Below are 19,891 nucleotides of genomic sequence, written 5' to 3' on the forward strand. Positions count from 1 at the left end.
AAAAGATAAACTAAAATATCTCTCAAAAAACCAGTTATTAGCTATGTCTTTTTAAAGCTAAATTCTTCTATTTGCTAATTTTTGATGTATGACAAAGGGGGAGAGTATATGAAAATACAAATATGAAAATTCTAGCTTTAGTTAAGGGGGAGCTTTGCATATTTTTGCTTGTACTATCATCAAAAATCTTTACAACATTATTCCTTTATTTCTTTATGTAAAATACCGAAAATAGGCGAATATTAATAAGGGAATTTTTCGAAATTTTTGGAAATTTTTCAGGAATTTTTCGGAGCTCGTATGGACGAGTTAACGGGAATGAAAACGGGGCCCGGAAAAGCCTGTTTAGGCTACCCTGTTTTAATAAGGAAAAGTTTTATTTCCTTTTTCTTTTTCTTTTATTTTCTTTATTTTCTCTCTTCCTCGTCGTTTCTTCCTCCCCACGCGCCCGACAACCATCAGCCCTAACCTCCTTCCCCGAGCGGTTTCCTCCCTCTCTCGCGACAAAACCCATCGTGTCTTCCTCGCCGACCGCAGCCATGCCCTAATCGGCCGAGCCGTTTCTCCTTAGCCCTAGTTCTTTGGTTGATTCCTCCTCCTCTCTAGGCTCGCGACACCGCCGGCCTCCCTTCTGCACTAGCGCCGGCTGCCACCACCTCTGTGCCCTAGCATCTCCGCCGACGCCGCCTCCTGATTCCTCTCCCCTCCTCTGGTCCGACGAGACATCGCCGACCCCTCCTCTGTGCTTGTGCCCTAGCGAGCCCGACGCCACTTCCTCGCCACTGCCGCTCCTCTTCCCCCAAGTGCCGGCGACGATCTGCCACCGCTGACTTACATCGCCAGTGACGCCGAGCACCCCTACACAGCACCGCTGCCGCACGGAGGTGCCGCCGGCATCCCCTGTGCACTAGCACCCGCAGACGACCGCTCCCTCTGCTGCGATTTGGTAGCACCACTGACACCCCGATTTCCTCTTCCTCCTTGTTCTTCTCGACACCGATCAACTCTCGAGAGCAGGCAGCCGGTCTCCTCTTCGTTACTGCCTGTCTCCCTTCTTCCCTTTGTGACTCTGTCGACCACAGGATTGGGCGACACTAGTCGGTCTTCTCCCATTGCTGCTCCCTCTGCCTTGTTCATCATCGGTGCATCAACTAGGTTTCATCAGAGAGGAAACCTTGAGTCAGATTTGAGGTAAGTGTTATACCCTCACTGGTAAATTGGGTACTTGATTGTTGTTGTGGTGTTCTTGGTCCAGCTCACCTTGTTCCAGCATCATTAGGGGGGGCTGTGAATTGAAGGAAGGATTATAATGGACTTTTGTGTGCTGTGGATTAACAGGAGAGGTTCCGGATTTAGGGTAAGGAGTTGTTTGTTTCTTGCTGTAGCTTAAATCCAAATTTAGTTAGTTAATTTTGGATTTTTAATCTAAGGGTTGATTAGGGATTAGAAAACCAACCCTAATTAACTGTTGGATTTGATTTAGGTAGGTTGAGGATTATGGTTCAGGGTTTTGCCCTAAATAGTTCTTAGGAATTTTATTTAGCTATTTATGTAAATTGTAGCTAAATAAAATATATCTATATTGGTGACACAGGACTTTGACGCGAGACGATTATCTCGATGTCGGATTTGGACCGATTGGACCTTTCTTATTGGAGGAGGGTACTTTTGACTTTATGTCTTTGATATGCATAGTAGTGAATTTAACAAATAGCAACAATTATGTTTCTTAATTGTTTCGGTTAGTCACTACCCGATACCTGTTACATGTTTGGTTGATTGCTTGTTTTGCATCTCATGTTATTACTTACATGATTATACATGTTTAGGGGTAGTTATATAACAATGCTTCACCTTGTTCAGGACCTAGGTGTGATACCCTATCTGATCTGTGTACCCTTGATATGATTTATTGATTATGGTGCATATCATATATGTATATAGATTTGGTTCAGTATATTATCATGCTTAGTGTCATGCACCATTCGCATGATTGCATGCTGTGTGATAGATTGCTCCATTATTGTCGAGCACATCGCCAGTTTCATCACTGTTTGGTGCTCCGTTGTGACGCTCATGGGTAGCGTGACGCAGCGTGGTAGCACGTCAGTTTGCTCGTTCGGTGCTCCATTGGTCCGCTCATGGGTAGTGTGATTGCAGCGTGTAGCACGTCGAGATCCCTTCTTGTCATTGTGTACCGGAGATGAGAGCATTGCGCTCCCCCATTTATGATTTAGGGTAGGAGTATGTGTGTACTCCGACAGCATCCCGTCCACTCGGTCACTCATCAGGAGTAGTGACGTCAGAGTGCACGGTTGTCACAGCCCTACTCACTCGGTCCCACTATTGGGTGTGAGATGGCTAACTAGCGTCAGGAGTGACCATGACTGCATTGGCATCATACACATTGATGTATTTATTTCTTGTGATTGTGTTTGCTGCATTTATTTGCTGCATATTGGTTGGATGTCATGCTTGACATGCATACAGGATTTCTATACCTCTCGGACTGTTTATCCTTGTACCAGGTCCTGGTTAGTACAATATTCTCCTGTTCATTTCAGATTACATTTACCTTTATTACGTCAGGAGACTGTACGCATGATTAGTGCTAGATGTTACTTCCTTACTATGTATATCAGTTGTTACCCGCTGAGCGTTGGACTCACCCCCGCCTCCATTATTATTTTCAGGTTGATGCTGTCAGGAGAGAGTTCTAGTTGTTAGTCCCCTGCAGACCACGAGGGCTTATTGATCTTTTGGTTTTCTTCTTTACTAGACTATGTTTTGAACTTGTTATGTTTTGGATACTTTGGATCTTGTATGGATTGTTTTACTTGTGGATGTCTTTTATTTGGATTTGCTTTTAGTACATGCCTGCCTAGATGGCAGAAGAGGTAATTTGGTTTTATTATCGGTTTTGAGCTTTATGAGTGTAGTTGAGTAGGGTTGTTTTTGAGTCATCGTACTACTGTTCAGTTTGATATTATTAAACTGCGTTGTTGTGACAGCCAGAGGCTGAAATTTATATAAACTGCGTGGTTGTCTGTGTTGTTGTATTTTTATTATTGCTATTATTCCAGCCGCATGTGGCTGAGGTATATGGTGATGTAGAAAGTTTCAGATTGTCCGCCGTACAAGGGAGATGTTGCCGAAATTTCTTCGGACAGGGACTCCTCCGGGGCGTGACAATTTAGTGGTATCAGAGCTTAAGTTTTTATGATCTTTTTTTTGGTATTTTGGAGATTTGGGATAACCTGATACCAATTTAGTGGTATCAGAGCGCCAAGTTTGGCGATACTTGTTTGATTTCTGTGTGTTAGATTTTCGAGATTTATCTGATACCAATTTATTGGTATCAAAGTAGGGTGTGATACCTGCTTTTAGTATTCTGGATATTTTGTGCTAGCCCAAGTTTGCGAGTCAAACTGGGTAGTTATTTGGATTGCACGGATTTTCCATTATGTATATGTTATGGATTTCCGTTTCGGATTTATATGGATTTCCGGTGATTTTCATGTTTGGAATTTTGAGGTCAGAAGTTGGGGACTGGACAGCGATGGAACATCTCCAGACGGCATATAGGTATGATGTTTAATTTTATAGTTTATGACATGTATTGGCATTCTTTGTTTAGTACCTGTCTGGTTGTTGTAACACATATTATATGTGATGGGTTAGCCATTGAGCACGTTTGACCTTAATAGAGATCAAGGATTATAGTCTCTGGTGATTTTTCATATCATACCATCAGTAGTTTTAGCTTCTGTTACTACTAGTAGGAGATGGAGGCACGTACCAGCCTCAGCTATTGTTAGTTGGGTAATAGATGATACCTACATATTCCGGTTGACTTAGCCAGTAGAGTTTTTATACTCATATCTTTTGGATATTAGGGTACCGGATACGATGAAAATTGGTCATTGGGGAGTTATCATGTTTGATCATTGTTGAGAATGGTTTGAGGTTGAGGGATATTGTGAGATCAGATATTGTGATGTGTTGATTTCTAATGATTTATGAGAGTAAATGTTATGTGGTTGTCTGATGATCTATTACTAGATATTTGTTTTGATGATCTATTAGTGGATAACTATTTTGATGATCTATTATTTGGGTTGTCGTTGATGGTGACATAGTGAGTGTCATGTATGATATTCACAGGTTTGATGATTATAGTTGGTGATCAGATTATAAATCGGGTGCTAGAGAGTTTACGGTTGAGTGTGCCTATGAGATTTTAATAAATCTGGTTAGTTGTGGTTAGTTAACAGGATGATAAAATTGATATTTGCTTCCTCTGATATTGGACTATGTGGATAAATAATGATTTGATGTTTTGAATTCTAACTTGCTCTCATGGGGAGTAGAGACTTATTCATATGATATTATGTGGGCTGATATTTTTGAGGATAAAAATGAGAGTGTCTTGATGATCTTGAATTCTGACTTTTTCTTTTGGGTCGTACACATTTATACATATGATATTATGTGGGTTGGCATTTTCTAGTTTGAGTTGATGTAATTAGTGTTGAATTGACCCATGAACTGATTTAGTTATTTGACAATTTATTTGGGGGTCAAGTTGTTACTTGCTCTGGTGTCTATAAAGATGGATCCCTTCTGATAGTTCTGTATGGATTATGGATCAATGAACTGGTACGATTTTTGTTGTGCTGCCTTTGGTTGTCATAGTTGAAAATTTTTCTGGGTCTGCTGAGTGGATATGTTGACCGTTGTGTTTGTTTATACAAGAAATTCATTTCTCTTCTCAAATATATAAAATCTTATTAAAATTTCCATGAAGCAAAATGTCTCTAAACAGTGTATGAGTCGGGAAATCTGAGCAGTATTCTAAAAATGTACTAAACCTATGTTTAGTATAAGATGGTTTCGAATTTGCATGGATTTCTTTCAAGTATTACAATTATAATGGATACATGTATGGAACATGATATCCGGTTGATTATGATTGGATTGGTTTGTGAATCCTGGCAAAAAATTTTGATCATATAACTCCATATGAATGATTAGTAATGGTTTTAGATATTGAGGATATAAATTTTATTGAAGTGTTAAATGTAACCAATTTTTCATCAATGTCAAGGCTGGATGAAAATGGTTGAGTATTGTGTCAGATTTGGATAACATAGAAGGTAAAATAGGGAATGTCAGGTTGATTGGATTAAGTATGTTGATTTTTGCATATCTATGAGGTGTGTACATATGATTATTATGTGTTGTAGGAGTTCTTGGTAGACGGTTTAAATTTGCACGTAGTGGGTGTATACTTGTCCAGTTATGATTATTGTGAGCTTCTAGTATATTATACCTAAGTGGTTAGGCATATATGTCTGCTTGGTTATTGGAGGTATTTTGTCGATTTAATCTATGTTGTGGAATGTGCGCATGTGTTTGAGTGTTTTAGTGGAGGTATCTTATCGGTTTAATCTGAGTTCTGATATGTGCAGATGTGTTCGGTGTAATATTCGAGATATCTTATTGATTATATTTGATTTGTGGATGCACTTGTGTCTATTAGGCTTTGTTGGAAGTATTACGTTGATTATACTCTTGGCATAGGTGTATATATGCCATATGAGGTTGTTTGAGGTGTATTGTCGATTATACCTATGTTGGTATATGCACACGGGTTCGGTAGGTATTGTTGGAGGTATCACACTGATTTATACCTGTGCTATGAGTGTCTTTGGTGTGTATTAATTGGATGATTATGTCGATCATACCTATGTTGTGTGTGCACGTGTGTCAGGTGTATTGTTAGTAGTATCATGATGATTCTACCTATGTTGAATGTAGAATGTTAAGTGTCTACATTATGTTATTGGTTGTATTACCCTGTCAACTAATTCTCCTATTTGTGGGTGACCGATCCACTAGGATGATGATAGAGTTGACTATGGATTTGATTTTCTTACTAGGTTGTTATACCCTAGGCTGGCCATAGTAATATGGGGTAGAGTGATCTCGTGCAGTCTCTAGTTGGATAGTCAGGTGTCTTGGTCACTTGTGGGATGTTTGTGTGGAGCGTTGCTCCCAGCTATTGTGGATTGCTTATAGCGGAGTATTGACCCATGTATATATTGTAGATACATATTACGGATTTGGTTGTGGTGGAGCGTTGCTCCCACATATTGAGGATTTCTTGTGATAGAGCGTTGCTCCCACATATGTGGTATTTTCACATTGGTGGATCTATTCTTTGGTGATTATATTATTGGTTATTGGATTTCAGATTTATTGTCAGAGATCTTATGGTTAGGAATGTCTTTAGTACGAACGTTGTGAGTCCTTGATTTTTCCATTAGAGCTTGCGGAGCTTTAGATGTTTTCAGGGACTCGATGATTTCTGGTATTTCTAGAATGTTTGGATCAGTTTCCATTGTCTTTGTTGATGATGTTGTGGTCTATTTCGGATCTGGGTTGAGTCATGTATACATCTTTGCATAGTTCTAGAGATGTTTCGACGAGAACATCTATATGTGAAGATCAGTAGTGTGTATTTGGATTGTTTTATGTGAGATGTTTGGGATACACGGTCACCAGTAGGAGTATACCGTGGTTCCACAGGAGATAGAGGTTGTTACCGTTGGGAGCAGCAGAAATCAGTGTAGGAGATCCGCAGTCCTTGAGACTGGCAGGATATTACAGACCTTTCGTCGAGGGTTTCTCCCGCATAGCTATGTCACTGACACGCCTGACTAGGAAAGGCGTGAAATTCACGTGGTCCGAGGATTTCGAGACCAGCTTTTAGGAGCTGAAGCGGAGATTTGTGTCGACTCCGATTTTGGTTTTACCTTCTAGAGAGGATTGGAGCAGTAGCTTACCTGCTGGCACTACCACCATCCTTGGCAGGCGTGCACGATGTATTCCACGTATCTATGCTGAGGAGATACGTACCTGACCCGACGCATGTGCTGACAGATGTCTCAGTTCCGGTTCAGCCTGACGTCACTTATGAGGAGGTTCCGGTACGGATTTTGGACCGGAAGGAGCGTCAGTTGCGGAACAAGACTATCCGGCTGGTTAAAGTTGGATGGCAGCATCATTCGGATGAGGAGGCTACTTGGGAGCTCGAGGATACTATCCGAGCTCGATACCCCCATCTTTTCACTTGAGGTATGTGATTTAATTTACCATTCAGCATTTATACTCTATATCTGTTGTTAGTACTTGCTGATGGTAGATAACGAAATTTGGAGACCAAATTTTTATTAGTGAGGGAGAATGTAAAATACCAAAAATAGGAGAATATTAATAAGGGAATTTTTCGAAATTTTTGGAAAATTTTCGGGAATTTTTCTGAGCTCGTATGGACGAGTTAATGGGGATGAAAACGGGGCCCAGAAAAGCCTTTTTAGGCTACCTTGTTTTAATAAGGAAAAGTTTTATTTCCTTTTTCTTTTTCTTTTATTTTCTTTATTTTTTCTCTTCCTCAACGTTTCTTCCTCCCCGCGCGCCCGACAACCATCAGCCCTAACCTCCTTCCCCGAGCGGTTTCCTCCCCCTCTCGCGACAAAACCCCTCGTGTCTTCCTCGCCGACCGCAGCCATGCCCTAATCGGCCGAGCCGTTTCTCTTCAGCCCTAGTTCTTTGGCTGATTCCTCCTCCTCTCTCGGCTCGCGACACCGCCGGCCTCCCTTCTGCCCTAGCGCCGGCTGCCACCACCTTTGTGCCCTAGAATCTCCGCCGACGCCGCCTCCCGATTCCTATCCCCTCCTCTGGTCCGACGAGACATCGCCGGCCCCTCCTCTGTGCTTGTTCCCTAGCGAGCCCGACGCCACTTCCTTACCACTGCCGCTCCTCTTCCCCCAAGTGCCGGCGACGATCTGCCACCGCTGACTTACATCGCCAGCGACGCCGAGCACCCCTATACAGTGCCGCTGTCGCACGGAGGTGCCACCGGTATCCCCTGTGCCCTAGCACCCGTAGACGACCGCTCCCTCTGCTGCGATTTGGCAGCACCACTGACACCCCGATTTCCTCTTCCTCGTTCTTCTCGACACCGATCAACTCTCGAGAGCAGGCAGCCGGTCTCCTCTTCGTTACTGGCGGTCTCCCTTGTTCCCTCTGTGACTCTGTCGACCACTGGATTGGGCGACACCAGTCGGTCTTGTCCCATTGCTGCTCCCTCTGCCTTGTTCATCATCGGTGCCGCAACAAGATTTCATCAGAGAGGAAACCTTGAGTCAAATTTGAGGTAAGTGTTATACCCTCACTGGTAAATTGGGTACTTGATTATTGTTGTGGTGTTCTTGGTCCAGCTCACCTTGTTCCAGCATCATCAGGGGGGGAGGCTGTGAATTGAAGGAAGGATTACAACGGACTTTTGTGTGCTGTGGATTAACAGGAGAGGTTCTGGATTTAGGGTAAGGAGTTGTTTGTTTCTTGCTGTAGCTTAAATCCAAATTTAGTTAGTTAGTTTTGGATTTTTAATCTAAGGGTTGATTAGGGATTAGAAAACTAACCCTAATTAACCGTTGGATTTGATTTAGGTAGGTTGAGGATTATGGTTTAGGGTTTTGCCCTAAATAGTTCTTAGGAATTTTATTTAGCTATTTATGTAAATTGTAGCTAAATAAAATATATCTATATTGGTGACACAGGACTTTGACGCGAGACGATTATCTCGACGTCGGATTTGGACCGATTGGACCTTTCTTATTGGAGGCGGGTACTTTTGACTTTATGTCTTTGATATGCATAGTGTTAGGACCAAAAGTAGCTAGAGGGGGGGGGGGGTGAATAGCTCATCGCGTTTGCTCGGTGGTCGGCGTTGCTTGTTCCTTCAAAGATGTGCAGCGGAAATACAAAGAAACAATCACACAACGCTAACACGATTGGTTTACTTGGTATCCACCCCACAAGAGGTGACTAATCCAAGGATCCGCACCAACACACACACCCTCCACTAATAAAACTCTCCTTTATGGTAACTACCAAGGGCGGAGAAGCCCTACAAGACTCAATACAAGAAGAAAGGGAAAGGTAATGAAATACAAGCTTACAAGCTTACAATGAGTGCAAAAACCCTAACCCTAGTTTCTTCTTCTTGCTTTGATCCGCCTCTTGACTTGGAAGAGCCTCCAAGAACCTTCAAGAACTGGCGATCTCGAGCTTGAGAAAAGCTGTGGAGGAGCTGGTGAAGATCTGAGTTGAATCGGTGAAGAGATGCCGAAGACAACGTTCGCCTGCGGCTATAAACCCGACGCAACGATCGTATCCCGATCGATTCGAATGTTCCCAATCGATCGAGGAGGCTTTGGATCGATCCACGGATCGATCTAGAGCACCTCTGTGCTCTGGGAAAAATGCCTGGATCGATCCATGGATCGATCCAGCGCTTATCACGCGAAGCAGCCGCGTCCCAATCGATCCACTGATCGATTGGGACATCTGGATTGATCCACGGATCGATCCAGAGGCTCTCTGTTCGCTTAGGAAAGGCCTGGATCGATCCACTGATCGATCCAGCACTTGGTTTTTGCTCAAAACCAAGTCCCAAGCCTCTCAAACCAACATCCGGTCAACCTTGACCTGTTGGTACATCATGCCTAGCATCTGGTCACTCCTTTGACCTGCTAGGACTTCCCACAAAGTGTCTGGTCAATCCCTTTGACCCACTTGGACTTTTCTATTCATGCCAAGTATCTGGTTACTCCCTTGACCTACTTGGACTTCCATCAGATGTCTGGTCAATCCCTTTAACCTATCTGTATTTCCTCGTGCCAAGTATCCAGTCAATCCTTTGACCTACTTGGACTTCCCAACACCAGATGTCCGATCATCCTTGATCCATCTGGATTTTCCCTTGCCTGGCTTCATTCACCAGGACTTTCACCTAGCTTCACTCACTAGGGTTTTCCATCTGCCTAGCTTCACTCACTAGGGCTTTCACCTGGCTTCACTCACCAGGACTTTCACCTAGCTTCACTCACTAGGGTTTTCAATCTGCCTAGCTTCACTCACTAGGACTTTTCTTCTGCCTGGCTTCACTCACCAGGACTTCCATTCTACCTAACATCCTAGTTAGGACTTCCCAGTCAAGTATCTGGTCAACCTTGACCTACTTGACTCTTCTTCAATCAATTTCTTATTGTCAAACATCTAAACTCAAACCAAGACTCAGCTTGGTCAACCAGGTCAACCTTGACCTGAGGGATGTTGCACCAACAATCTCCCCCTTTTTGATGTTTGACAATACCACAATAACACTTACAATACCACATGTAAGTTAGGCTAATCCTATAGCCTCAATCTTCATGCCACTAGGTGATGAACACATAAATTAAGCTCTTCATTCTCCCCCTAAGAGGGCACACTCCCTCTAGGTAATGAAAGCCTAACTTACACCCATTCACAGGTCCTTTCATTCTCCCCCTATTGGCACACATCAACCCATCTTTGGGCATACATCAACCCATGCCCCAATTTTGGGTACACATCAACAAATCCATTTGTTGACGACTCTCCCCCTGAAGAGTTGCTCATCGTTGTTCACAACATCACTCGTTGTGATCAACACGATAAAGAAGGTCCCATACCCTTCATTTATCCTTAACTTCTCCCTCAATATAGACAAATACCCAACCTTGAGCATTTTCTAACCACGTGAGTTCCCACTTGAAATAATGAGGATATCCACTCCCCATTTCAAGTTCAAAAGCTCATACATGAGCATTTTCTTTAAAGAAGGTTAACCACCTTCCAAGGTTCATGAAAAATAATTTTTCATGTCTTTAAAGAGTCCCTCCCCCTAAAGACATTGTGGTAACTTCTGTCATTGCACCAACAATGACTTGGAATCCCTAAACCTTTAGGAAACCCAAATTTAGAAGTTTTGAGGTTCAAATACTCAAAATTTGAAGCAAACCTCAACCTAAACTTCAATGAAGCCTTCCTTAACCAATCCATCCTTGTTTTCACATGAAAACACCCTTTGTATGTATACAAATGTATTTTAGGGGTTTGGAATGGTTACCTAGACTCAAAGAGGTTCAAAGATGCTGAAGTCAGGCCTCCAAAAATCAGCAACTTGGATCGATTGGAGTTGGGTTCCAATCGATTGAACCTTTTGAATCGATCCATCGATCGATTCAGACTACCGGATCGATCGATCGATCGATCCAATCAGTCTTCATGGAGGATGCTTTGAATCGATCCACGGATCGATTCAGGCACTCCAATCGATCCATGGATCGATCGGAGCTCTGATAGTTGCTGAAATTCCATTTCAGTCAACTTCAGAAACCCCTAGAAAATTCTACAAAAATCCAAAAATCATGAAATTTCGTGTAGACATTATTTAGGGCATACTTAATCATGGAAAAATAGTTTCCTATGAAAATACATCATATTTTCAAAGATTGACACAAGCTTGAAAACTTGCTAAAACTTTAGCGTTTTCTTCAAGTTTGTATCTAACTATTCAATGGTGATTACTATCAAAAGATAGCCCTCACCAAGGTTTTCCAAAAACATTTTAAAAACATTTTCAAAACCAATATCCCATCATGTTCCTTGGGCATAATGCACATGACTTGTACATTAGCTTTCCCAATGATGAGAAAACACATAACTATGTGTTTTGATGAACCTAAAAACTCAAAAGAATGCACTAAATCAACATCTTGAGCTTTGTTCATCATCCTAACATCTCACTTGTATCTAATGTGCACTAAAACACATACAAGTCACCTTATAGTTTTTGTGAGATGTAGATTTTGATTTTGCCCTAATCTAGGGATCATGCATATCTATCTAGGCATTTTAGAGATATTAGACATCCACCTAGGATGTCACTTGTTAATAAGTGTTGTTAAATGCCATTTGTCCTTAATTACAAGGAATTAAACTAATGCATGATAATGTTATGGCATACATCAAAATAAAATAACTTTCAAAAGAAAGATTCCTATAACTACATGATGTATGAATGTCATGACATGGTATTTTTGGATTTTGCATAATAAAACATGAATGCAAAAATAGACATGATGTCATGGCATATGATGGGCAAACAATCATGGCAAGATTTAGCATAAATAAAATATACCTAGATTAACTATCTAAGTATCCTTAAAATCTTAGCTAAACTCACAACTTAAACCTAGATTGCCCTAAAGTGCTTCAAGAAAATGCCAAAGCCTAAATTGGCATTTCTAATTCCCTTGATTAATGTATGCCAATTGAAAATAAGCATATCCTCAAATGTTGACATATTTCATTTTTCCACAAGAGTAGCACCTTTAAATTAAGGCCCGGATCGCCTTAAATTTCCTAAGAACATACCAAAATCTCAACTTGGTAGTTCTTATGAATTTCCCAATATGTGCCATTTAAGATTAAAATCAATTCTTCCACCATTAGGCACATTTTACTCTTTCAAGGAGTAAATAATAATTCCATTTCATTTTCAAAGGTTAACAAAACCTTGAAAATACTCCTTGAGTGTCAATTTCCTCAAAGTTGGGTTAACTACCCTTCTAATCGGAGTTGACACTCTCTAACCCATTTATGGGGTAGAGAAAATGCTCCTAGGAACCCAACACCTATTGGTGCTCCTTGGATGCTCTAGGTACTCACTAGGGATAACTTCCCTAGATACCTTCCTAGTGACCTTGTTGGGCTTCTTAGAAGCCTTGGTCACATTTTCTAGGTCAACTCTAGGGATAGCCTCCCTTGTGACTTTGTTAGTGACTTTCTTAGACTTCTTAGAAGTCTTAGTCACTTTGGTTGCAAAGATACTTCTAGGGATATCTTCCCTTGTATCTTTGACTTGACTTCTAGACTTAGGGTTTGTTCCATAGCTATATGGAACCCTATGATAACTAGGCACAACCTTTTTAGCCTTTGATTTGTATCCCAAACCCCTATGGCCATTAGATGACCTTTGTGCTCCTAGACCTAGGCTCTGCTCATTTTGCCCTTTTAGGATATTTTCCATCCTTTTTAGGGTCTTCTCCATTTTATCAAGTCTTGACCTCAAGACTTGATTTTCTATCATTAAATCCTTAGTTTTTGGTTTTCCATTAAATTTATGAGCATTTTTATTTCTAGGCTTGTAGCTAAGGTCCTTAGTGTGATTGCCTAGATTTTTATCTACCTTTCTAATCCTAGGTGTAGTAGTCTTGGCATGTAGGGCCACATGCTTTTCCTTAAAGTCCTTATGCTTCCTATTCTTATGGTAAATTACATTAAAATGATAAAAATTAGAACTATCATGCTTTTTACCATAATGTAAAGGAGTAGGCTCAATAAATGTTACCTTCTTCTTTACCTTGGAGGCTCCCCCTTGACTAGTGCCTCCTTGAGCCTTGACCATCTTCTTCCCCTTGGGGCATTGACTTCGGTAATGCCCTTTTTGATTGTAAGAGAAACACACAATGTGCTCCTTGCTCTTCTTTGTCCCGGGGATGGTCTCCTTGGGCTTCTCCTTGCCCTTTTGTGTCACTTGACCCTTCTTCTTGGCCAAGTTTGGACACTTGCTCTTGTAGTGCCCATGTTCCCTACATTCAAAACATATAATATGATTTTTATTATTAATTGAACTATTTTTACCTTCTTGTGTAGGGATGGCACTTGCTCCTTCATTTGATATTTCTTGAATGTTGGAGGTGGCACCATCTTCTTCTTCTTCACTTGACCCGGATGTAGAAGCTTCTCCTTCTTCTTGATCCGGTGTCACCAAGGATTGCTCCCCCTCAATCCTAGAGGTGGAGGCTTCATCATCTTAAATATGAAACAAGGAGTATACTCTCTCTTTGTTCCCTTCGGTGCATTCCCTTGAGGATGAAGCTTCTTGGATTTCCTCTTCTTCAGAGGTTGAGCATCTCTCAACCTCGGAGTCCTCCTCTTGGTCTTGCTCCAAAGAGTCACCCTCTCTGGATTCTTCATGATCTTGTGCAATGGAGGGGATCTCTTCATGAAGCTTGGCCAATTTGCTCCATAATTCCTTTGCATCTTCAAATTCTCCAATTTTGCAAAGGATGGTGCTTGGCAATAAATTGACCAAAAGCTTGGTCACTTTGTCATTGGCCTCGCACCTTTGGATTTGCTCTTGGCTCCACTTGCTCCTCTTGAGAACTTTGCCCTTTGAATTTCTTGGAGCCTTGAAGCCTTCCATTAGAGCAAACCATTGCTCTATCTTAATCATAAGAAAATTTTCGATTCTTGATTTCCAAGAATCGAAGCTTGTGGATGTGTATGGTGGAGCCACCCTTGTATCAAATCCAAGTCCATCTTGGAATTGCATCTTGAAGTTAAGCTTCTTGAATTCTTTGACTTTGATGAATTTGCTCCAACTTCTTCACCCTCTAGCTTTGCTTGTTATGTTTGCCCCTTCCGGCGGTGATTCCGGTGAAGAGCAACCTTGCTCTGATACCACTTGTTAGGACCAAAAGTAGCTAGAGGGGGGGGGGGGGTGAATAGCTCGTCGCGTTTGCTCGGTGGTCGGCGTTGCTTTTTCCTTCAAAGATGTGCAGCGGAAATACAAAGAAACAATCACACAACGCTAACACGGTTGGTTTACTTGGTATCCACCTCACAAGAGGTGACTAATCCAAGGATCCGCACCAACACACACACCCTCCACTAATAAAACTCTCCTTTATGGTAACTACTAAGGGCGGAGAAGCCCTACAAGACTCAATACAAGAAGAAAGGGAAAGGTAATGAAATACAAGCTTACAATGAGTGCAAAAACCCTAACCCTAGTTTCTTCTTCTTGCTTTGATCCGCCTCTTGACTTGGAAGAGCCTCCAAGAACCTTCAAGAACTGGCGATCTCGAGCTTGAGAAAAGCTGTGGAGGAGCTGGTGAAGATCTGAGTTGAATCGGTGAAGAGATGCCGAAGACAACGTTCGCCTGCGGCTATAAACCCGACGCAACGGTCGGATCCCGATCGATTCGAATGTTCCCAATCGATCGGGGAGGCTTTGGATCGATCCACGGATCGATCTAGAGCGCCTCTGTGCTCTGGGAAAAACGCCTGGATCGATCCATGGATCGATCCAGCAGCGTCCCAATCGATCCACTGATCGATTGGGACCTCTGGATCGATCCACTGATCGATCCAGAGGTTCTCTGTTCGCTGGGAAAGGCCTGGATCGATCCACTGATCGATCCAGCTCTTGGTTTTTGCTCAAAACTAAGTCCCAAGCCTCTCAAACCAACATCCGGTCAACCTTGACCTGTTGGTACATCATGCCTAGCATCTGGTCACTCCTTTGACCTGCTAGGACTTCCCACAAAGTGTCTGGTCAATCCCTTTGACTCACTTGGACTTTTCTATTGATGCCAAGTATCTGGTCACTCCCTTGACCTACTTGGACTTCCATCAGATGTCTGGTCAATCCCTTTGACCTATCTGTATTTCCTCATGCCAAGTATCCAGTCAATCCTTTGACCTACTTGGACTTCCCAACACCAGATGTCCGATCATCCTTGATCCATCTGGATTTTCCCTTGCCTAGCTTCACTCACCAGGACTTTCACCTAGCTTCACTCACTAGGGTTTTCCATCTGCCTAGCTTTACTCACTAGGGCTTTCACCTGGCTTCACTCACCAGGACTTTCACCTAGCTTCACTCACTAGGGTTTTCAATCTGCCTAGCTTCACTCACTAGGACTTTTCTTCTGCCTGGCTTCACTCACCAGGACTTCCATTCTACCTAACATCCCAGTTAGGACTTCCCAGTCAAGTATCCGGTCAACCTTGACCTACTTGACTCTTCTTCAATCAATTTCTTATTGTCAAACATCTAAACTCAAACCAAGACTCAGCTTGGTCAACCAGGTCAACCTTGACCTGAGGGATGTTGCACCAACACATAGTAGTGAATTTAACAAATAACAACAATTATGTTTCTTAATTATTTCGGTTAGTCACTACCCGATACCTGTTACATGTTTGGTTGATTGCTTGTTTTGCTTCTCATGTTATTACTTACCTGATCATACATGCTTAGGGGTAGTGATATAACCATGCTTCACCTTGTTCAGGACCTAGGTGTGATACCCTATCTGATCTGTGTATCCTTGATATGATTTATTGATTATGGTGCACATCATATATGTATATAGATTTGGTTCAGTATATTACCATGCTTAGTGTCATGCACCATTCGCATGATTGCATGCTGTGTGATAGATTGCTCCATTATTGTCGAGCACATCGCCAGTTTCATCACTGTTCGGTGCTCCGTTGTGACGCTCATGGGTAGCGTGACGCAGCGTGGTAGCACGTCAGTTTGCTCTGTTCGGTGCTCCGTTGGTCCGCTCATGGGTAGTGTGACGCAGCGTGGTAGCACGTCAGGGATCCCTCCCCGTCATGGTGTACCGGGAGATGAGAGCATTGCGCTCCCCCATTTATGATTTGGGGTAGGAGTATGTGTGTACTCCGACAGCATCCCGTCCACTCGGTCACTCATCAGGAGTAGTGACGTCAGAGTGCATGGTTGTCACAGCCCTACCCACTCAGTCCCACCATTGGGTGTGAGATGGCTGACTGGCGTCAGGGGTGACCATGACTGCATTTGCATCATACACATTGATGCATTTATTTCTTGTGATTGTGTTTGTTGCATTTATTTGCTGCATATTGGTTGGATGTCATGCTTGACATGCATACAGGATTTCTATACCTCTCGGACTGTTTATCCTTGTACCAGGTACAGGTTAGTACAGTATTTTCCTGTTCATTTCAGATTGCATTTACCTTTATTACGTCAGGAGACTGTACGCATGATTAGTGCTAGATGTTACTTCATTACTATGTAAATCAGTTGTTATCCGCTGAGCGTTGGACTCACCCCCGCCTCCGTTATTATTTTCAGGTTGATGCTGTCAAGAGAGAGTTCCAGTTGCTAGTCCCCTGCAGACCACGAGGGCTTATTGATCTTTTGGTTTTCTTCTTTACTAGACTATGTTTTGAACTTGTTATGTTTTGGATACTTTGGATCTTGTATGGATTGTTTTACTTGTGGATGTCTTTTATTTGGATTTGCTTTTAGTACATGCCTGCCTAGATGGCAGAAGAGGTAAGTTGGTTTTATTATCGGTTTTGAGCTTTATGAGTGTAGTTGAGTAGGGTTGTTTTTGAGTCATCGTACTACTGTTCAGTTTGATATTATTAAACTGCGTGGTTGTGACAGCCAGAGACTGAAATTTATATAAACTGCGTGGTTGTCTGTGTTGTTGTATTTTTATTATTGCTATTATTCCAGCCGCATGTGGCTGAGGTATATGGTGATGTAGAAAGTTTCAGATTGTCCGCTGTACAGGGGAGATGTTGCCAAAATTTCTTCGGACAGGGACTCCTCCAGGGCGTGACACTTTATGTCTTTTTACTTAACTCTGAATTTTTGTTGCCATAATCAAAAAGGGAGAGATTGTTGGTGCGGGAAGCATCCGACGATCGAACCTGAATTTTGATAATTGCAAAGGATTCAGAGTTAAGATTATTTGTGATCTAATGTGCTGAATGAGCTTGCAGGAAAAGTCCTAAGGTAACTTAGGCAAAAGTCTTAGCTGTGGTTAGATAGGCAGGAAAATCTTAGGGGGTGGTAACCCTAGGCGGAAAGCCTTGGTGGATCGAGATCTTCCGGCAAAAGTCCTAATGTACGATACTCTAGGTGGAAAGTCCTGGTGTTGCGAACTTGGTGAAAGACTGGATGGGTCATGGAGCGAGCGTCCAACAGAAAGATCTGAAGACTCGGGCGTTGAGCAAAAGTCCAGTCGGTCTGGAGGATCGGACTAGCAACAGGTATACTCTCCTGAGTGGAGTAGATGAGGGCGCGTTTCCCAGTGAGGGAACATTAAGCTTCAGTTCGATCTAGAGTGTCTACGAAACTCAACGATCAACTCTTGCTTCTTCGAGCTGCTCAGAAAACGCCTCCACGACGCCCAAAAGCTCTGACGACGATCCTTTTAGAAGAATTTCTTTCAAGAGTCGTCGGTATTGTTTTCATTTCAAGTTCTTTTGTACTTCAATTATAATCCTTTGTAATCGTTCGATTGATTAGTATTTGCCCATCGAAAGTACTCTTATGTACGGGCCTTGGAGTAGGAGTCGTCATAGGCTCCGAACCAAGTAAAAAATCTTGGTGTCTTTGTTCTTTGTGTTTGTCTTTATTTTCATTCTGCTGCATATTTACTTTGAGATTTTTGAAACGAACGAAAAGTGAAAGCCACAAGCGCTATTCACCCTCCCTTCCCCCCCCCCCCCCCCCCCCATCTAGAGCATCTTGATCCAACATCCTGTGCAAAAGAATCACATTTAACCGATGTAAAAAGAATACATAGGTATATTAAGGGGACCCTAAATGTAGGACTTTGGTATCCTAAGACTAGAACATTCAACTTAGGGGTACTCTGACTCAGACTATGCTTGGTGTAAATTAGATTAAAAAAAAAAGTACAAGTGGAAGCTGCCAATTTCTGGTCCAATAAAAAGCAACACTGTTGCTTTATCTACTACTGAAGCAGAATACATAGCCACGGGAGAATGTGAATCTCAACTACTATGGATGATGCATACCTTAAAATATTACCAACTAGAATATAAAAATACAAAAATCTCAATTGATAACATAAGTTCAATAAACATAACCAAAAATCCAATACACCACTCAAGGACTAAACACATAGAAGTTAAGCATTACTTTGTAAGGGATCATGTAGCTAGGGGCGATATTGTACTTGACTATGTTGAGTCTTAATCAAACCTAGCAGACATTTTCATAAAACTCTTATCTGAACTTGAGTTCAGCACACTTAGAAGACAATTAGGTATGTGTAAAGTAGAATAGATTTTAAAGTTTTTCAAAATTACTCCTTTTTACTAAGTTTTTTTATGATTTAAAATTCTATGAAAATTATTTTCAAAACTCCCAGTTTTACTAGTATTTTCTAAGGTTAGAAACAGTTTAGGACTTTTCCCTTAGAAAATATGTACCCCCAGGCTTCAGCCAAAGCATTTCACAAGCACACTTGGAATACCATGCTTGTGTATGATAAACACTTAGAATGGTGTGAGATGCATAGGGTACTGCCTGGACTTTAGAATACTTACGTTTGTGTATCAATATAAGTTTGGACAATAAATACCAAAACTAAATTAATCAAGTTAAGTTATCCATTTTAGTCAAACTAATTGGAACACTTGCTTAACTTGACTAACCAAGTGAAAGCTACTATCTTATGATAAACAACTATTAGCTAAAGGTTAGACATTTGTTTAAAGAAAAGAAGATGTTTATGTTAAAGTTTTGTTACACTCATGCTTGGACTCTAGGACACTAAATTTTTTTGGTATTAATCCAAGGGGGAGTGAAAATTTAATTTTTTAAGTTAAAACTCTTTTCTTTGAAAAGATAAAAAAAATTAAGTTAAAGTTTTTTTTAGGTTAAAAGTTTTTTTTAATTTTCAAGGTTAAAAGTTTTTTAAGTTATCTTTGAAAAATTCAAATTAAAACTCCTTTTTTAAAAAAAGTTAAAGTCTTTTCTCTTTGCAAAGTTAAAAAAGTTAGACTCCTTTTTTGAAAAATTAAAGCTCTTTCATCTAAGCTTCTCCATCTTGTTAAAGCTAAGTACTTCACTAAGCTTTTATCAAAATCTTTTTTTAAGCTAAGTGTTATAAACTAAGTGTTTTATTCTTCAATACTCAATGCTTTTCAAAACTTTCAAAACCTTAGTCTGGTGGATAGTATTTTCAAACTCTCTCAAAAGTGTTTTTGATATATGTCAAAGGGGGAGAGAAGCTAAAGTTAAGAAAAAGAGAAAATTTAGGGGGAGAGCTAAGAGAAAATTAAGGAGAAACTTAAACGGAGCTAACAAATAAGCAAATTAAATAGCTCTTAACTTGTTCCATAT

The 19,891-nt window shown here is 41.4% G+C and overlaps 1 long non-coding RNA gene across 2 annotated transcripts; it reads left to right on the forward strand.

Annotated features, from left to right (window-relative positions):
• The first annotated feature begins 424 nt into the window (after positions 1-424).
• LOC121981142 lies at positions 425-1,655 on the forward strand. Of its 2 annotated transcripts, none has more exons than XR_006111748.1 (3): positions 425-1,191; positions 1,271-1,357; positions 1,595-1,655. It is a non-coding gene; the product is annotated as an uncharacterized LOC121981142 (long non-coding RNA). The 2 variants fall into 2 exon arrangements; XR_006111753.1 differs by having other exon boundaries at positions 1,280-1,357; positions 1,595-1,649.
• Positions 1,656-19,891: the final 18,236 nt, after the last annotated feature.

The sequence above is a fragment of the Zingiber officinale genome, chromosome 1B (genome assembly GCF_018446385.1).
Source record: "Zingiber officinale cultivar Zhangliang chromosome 1B, Zo_v1.1, whole genome shotgun sequence".
Taxonomy (NCBI): domain Eukaryota; kingdom Viridiplantae; phylum Streptophyta; class Magnoliopsida; order Zingiberales; family Zingiberaceae; genus Zingiber; species Zingiber officinale.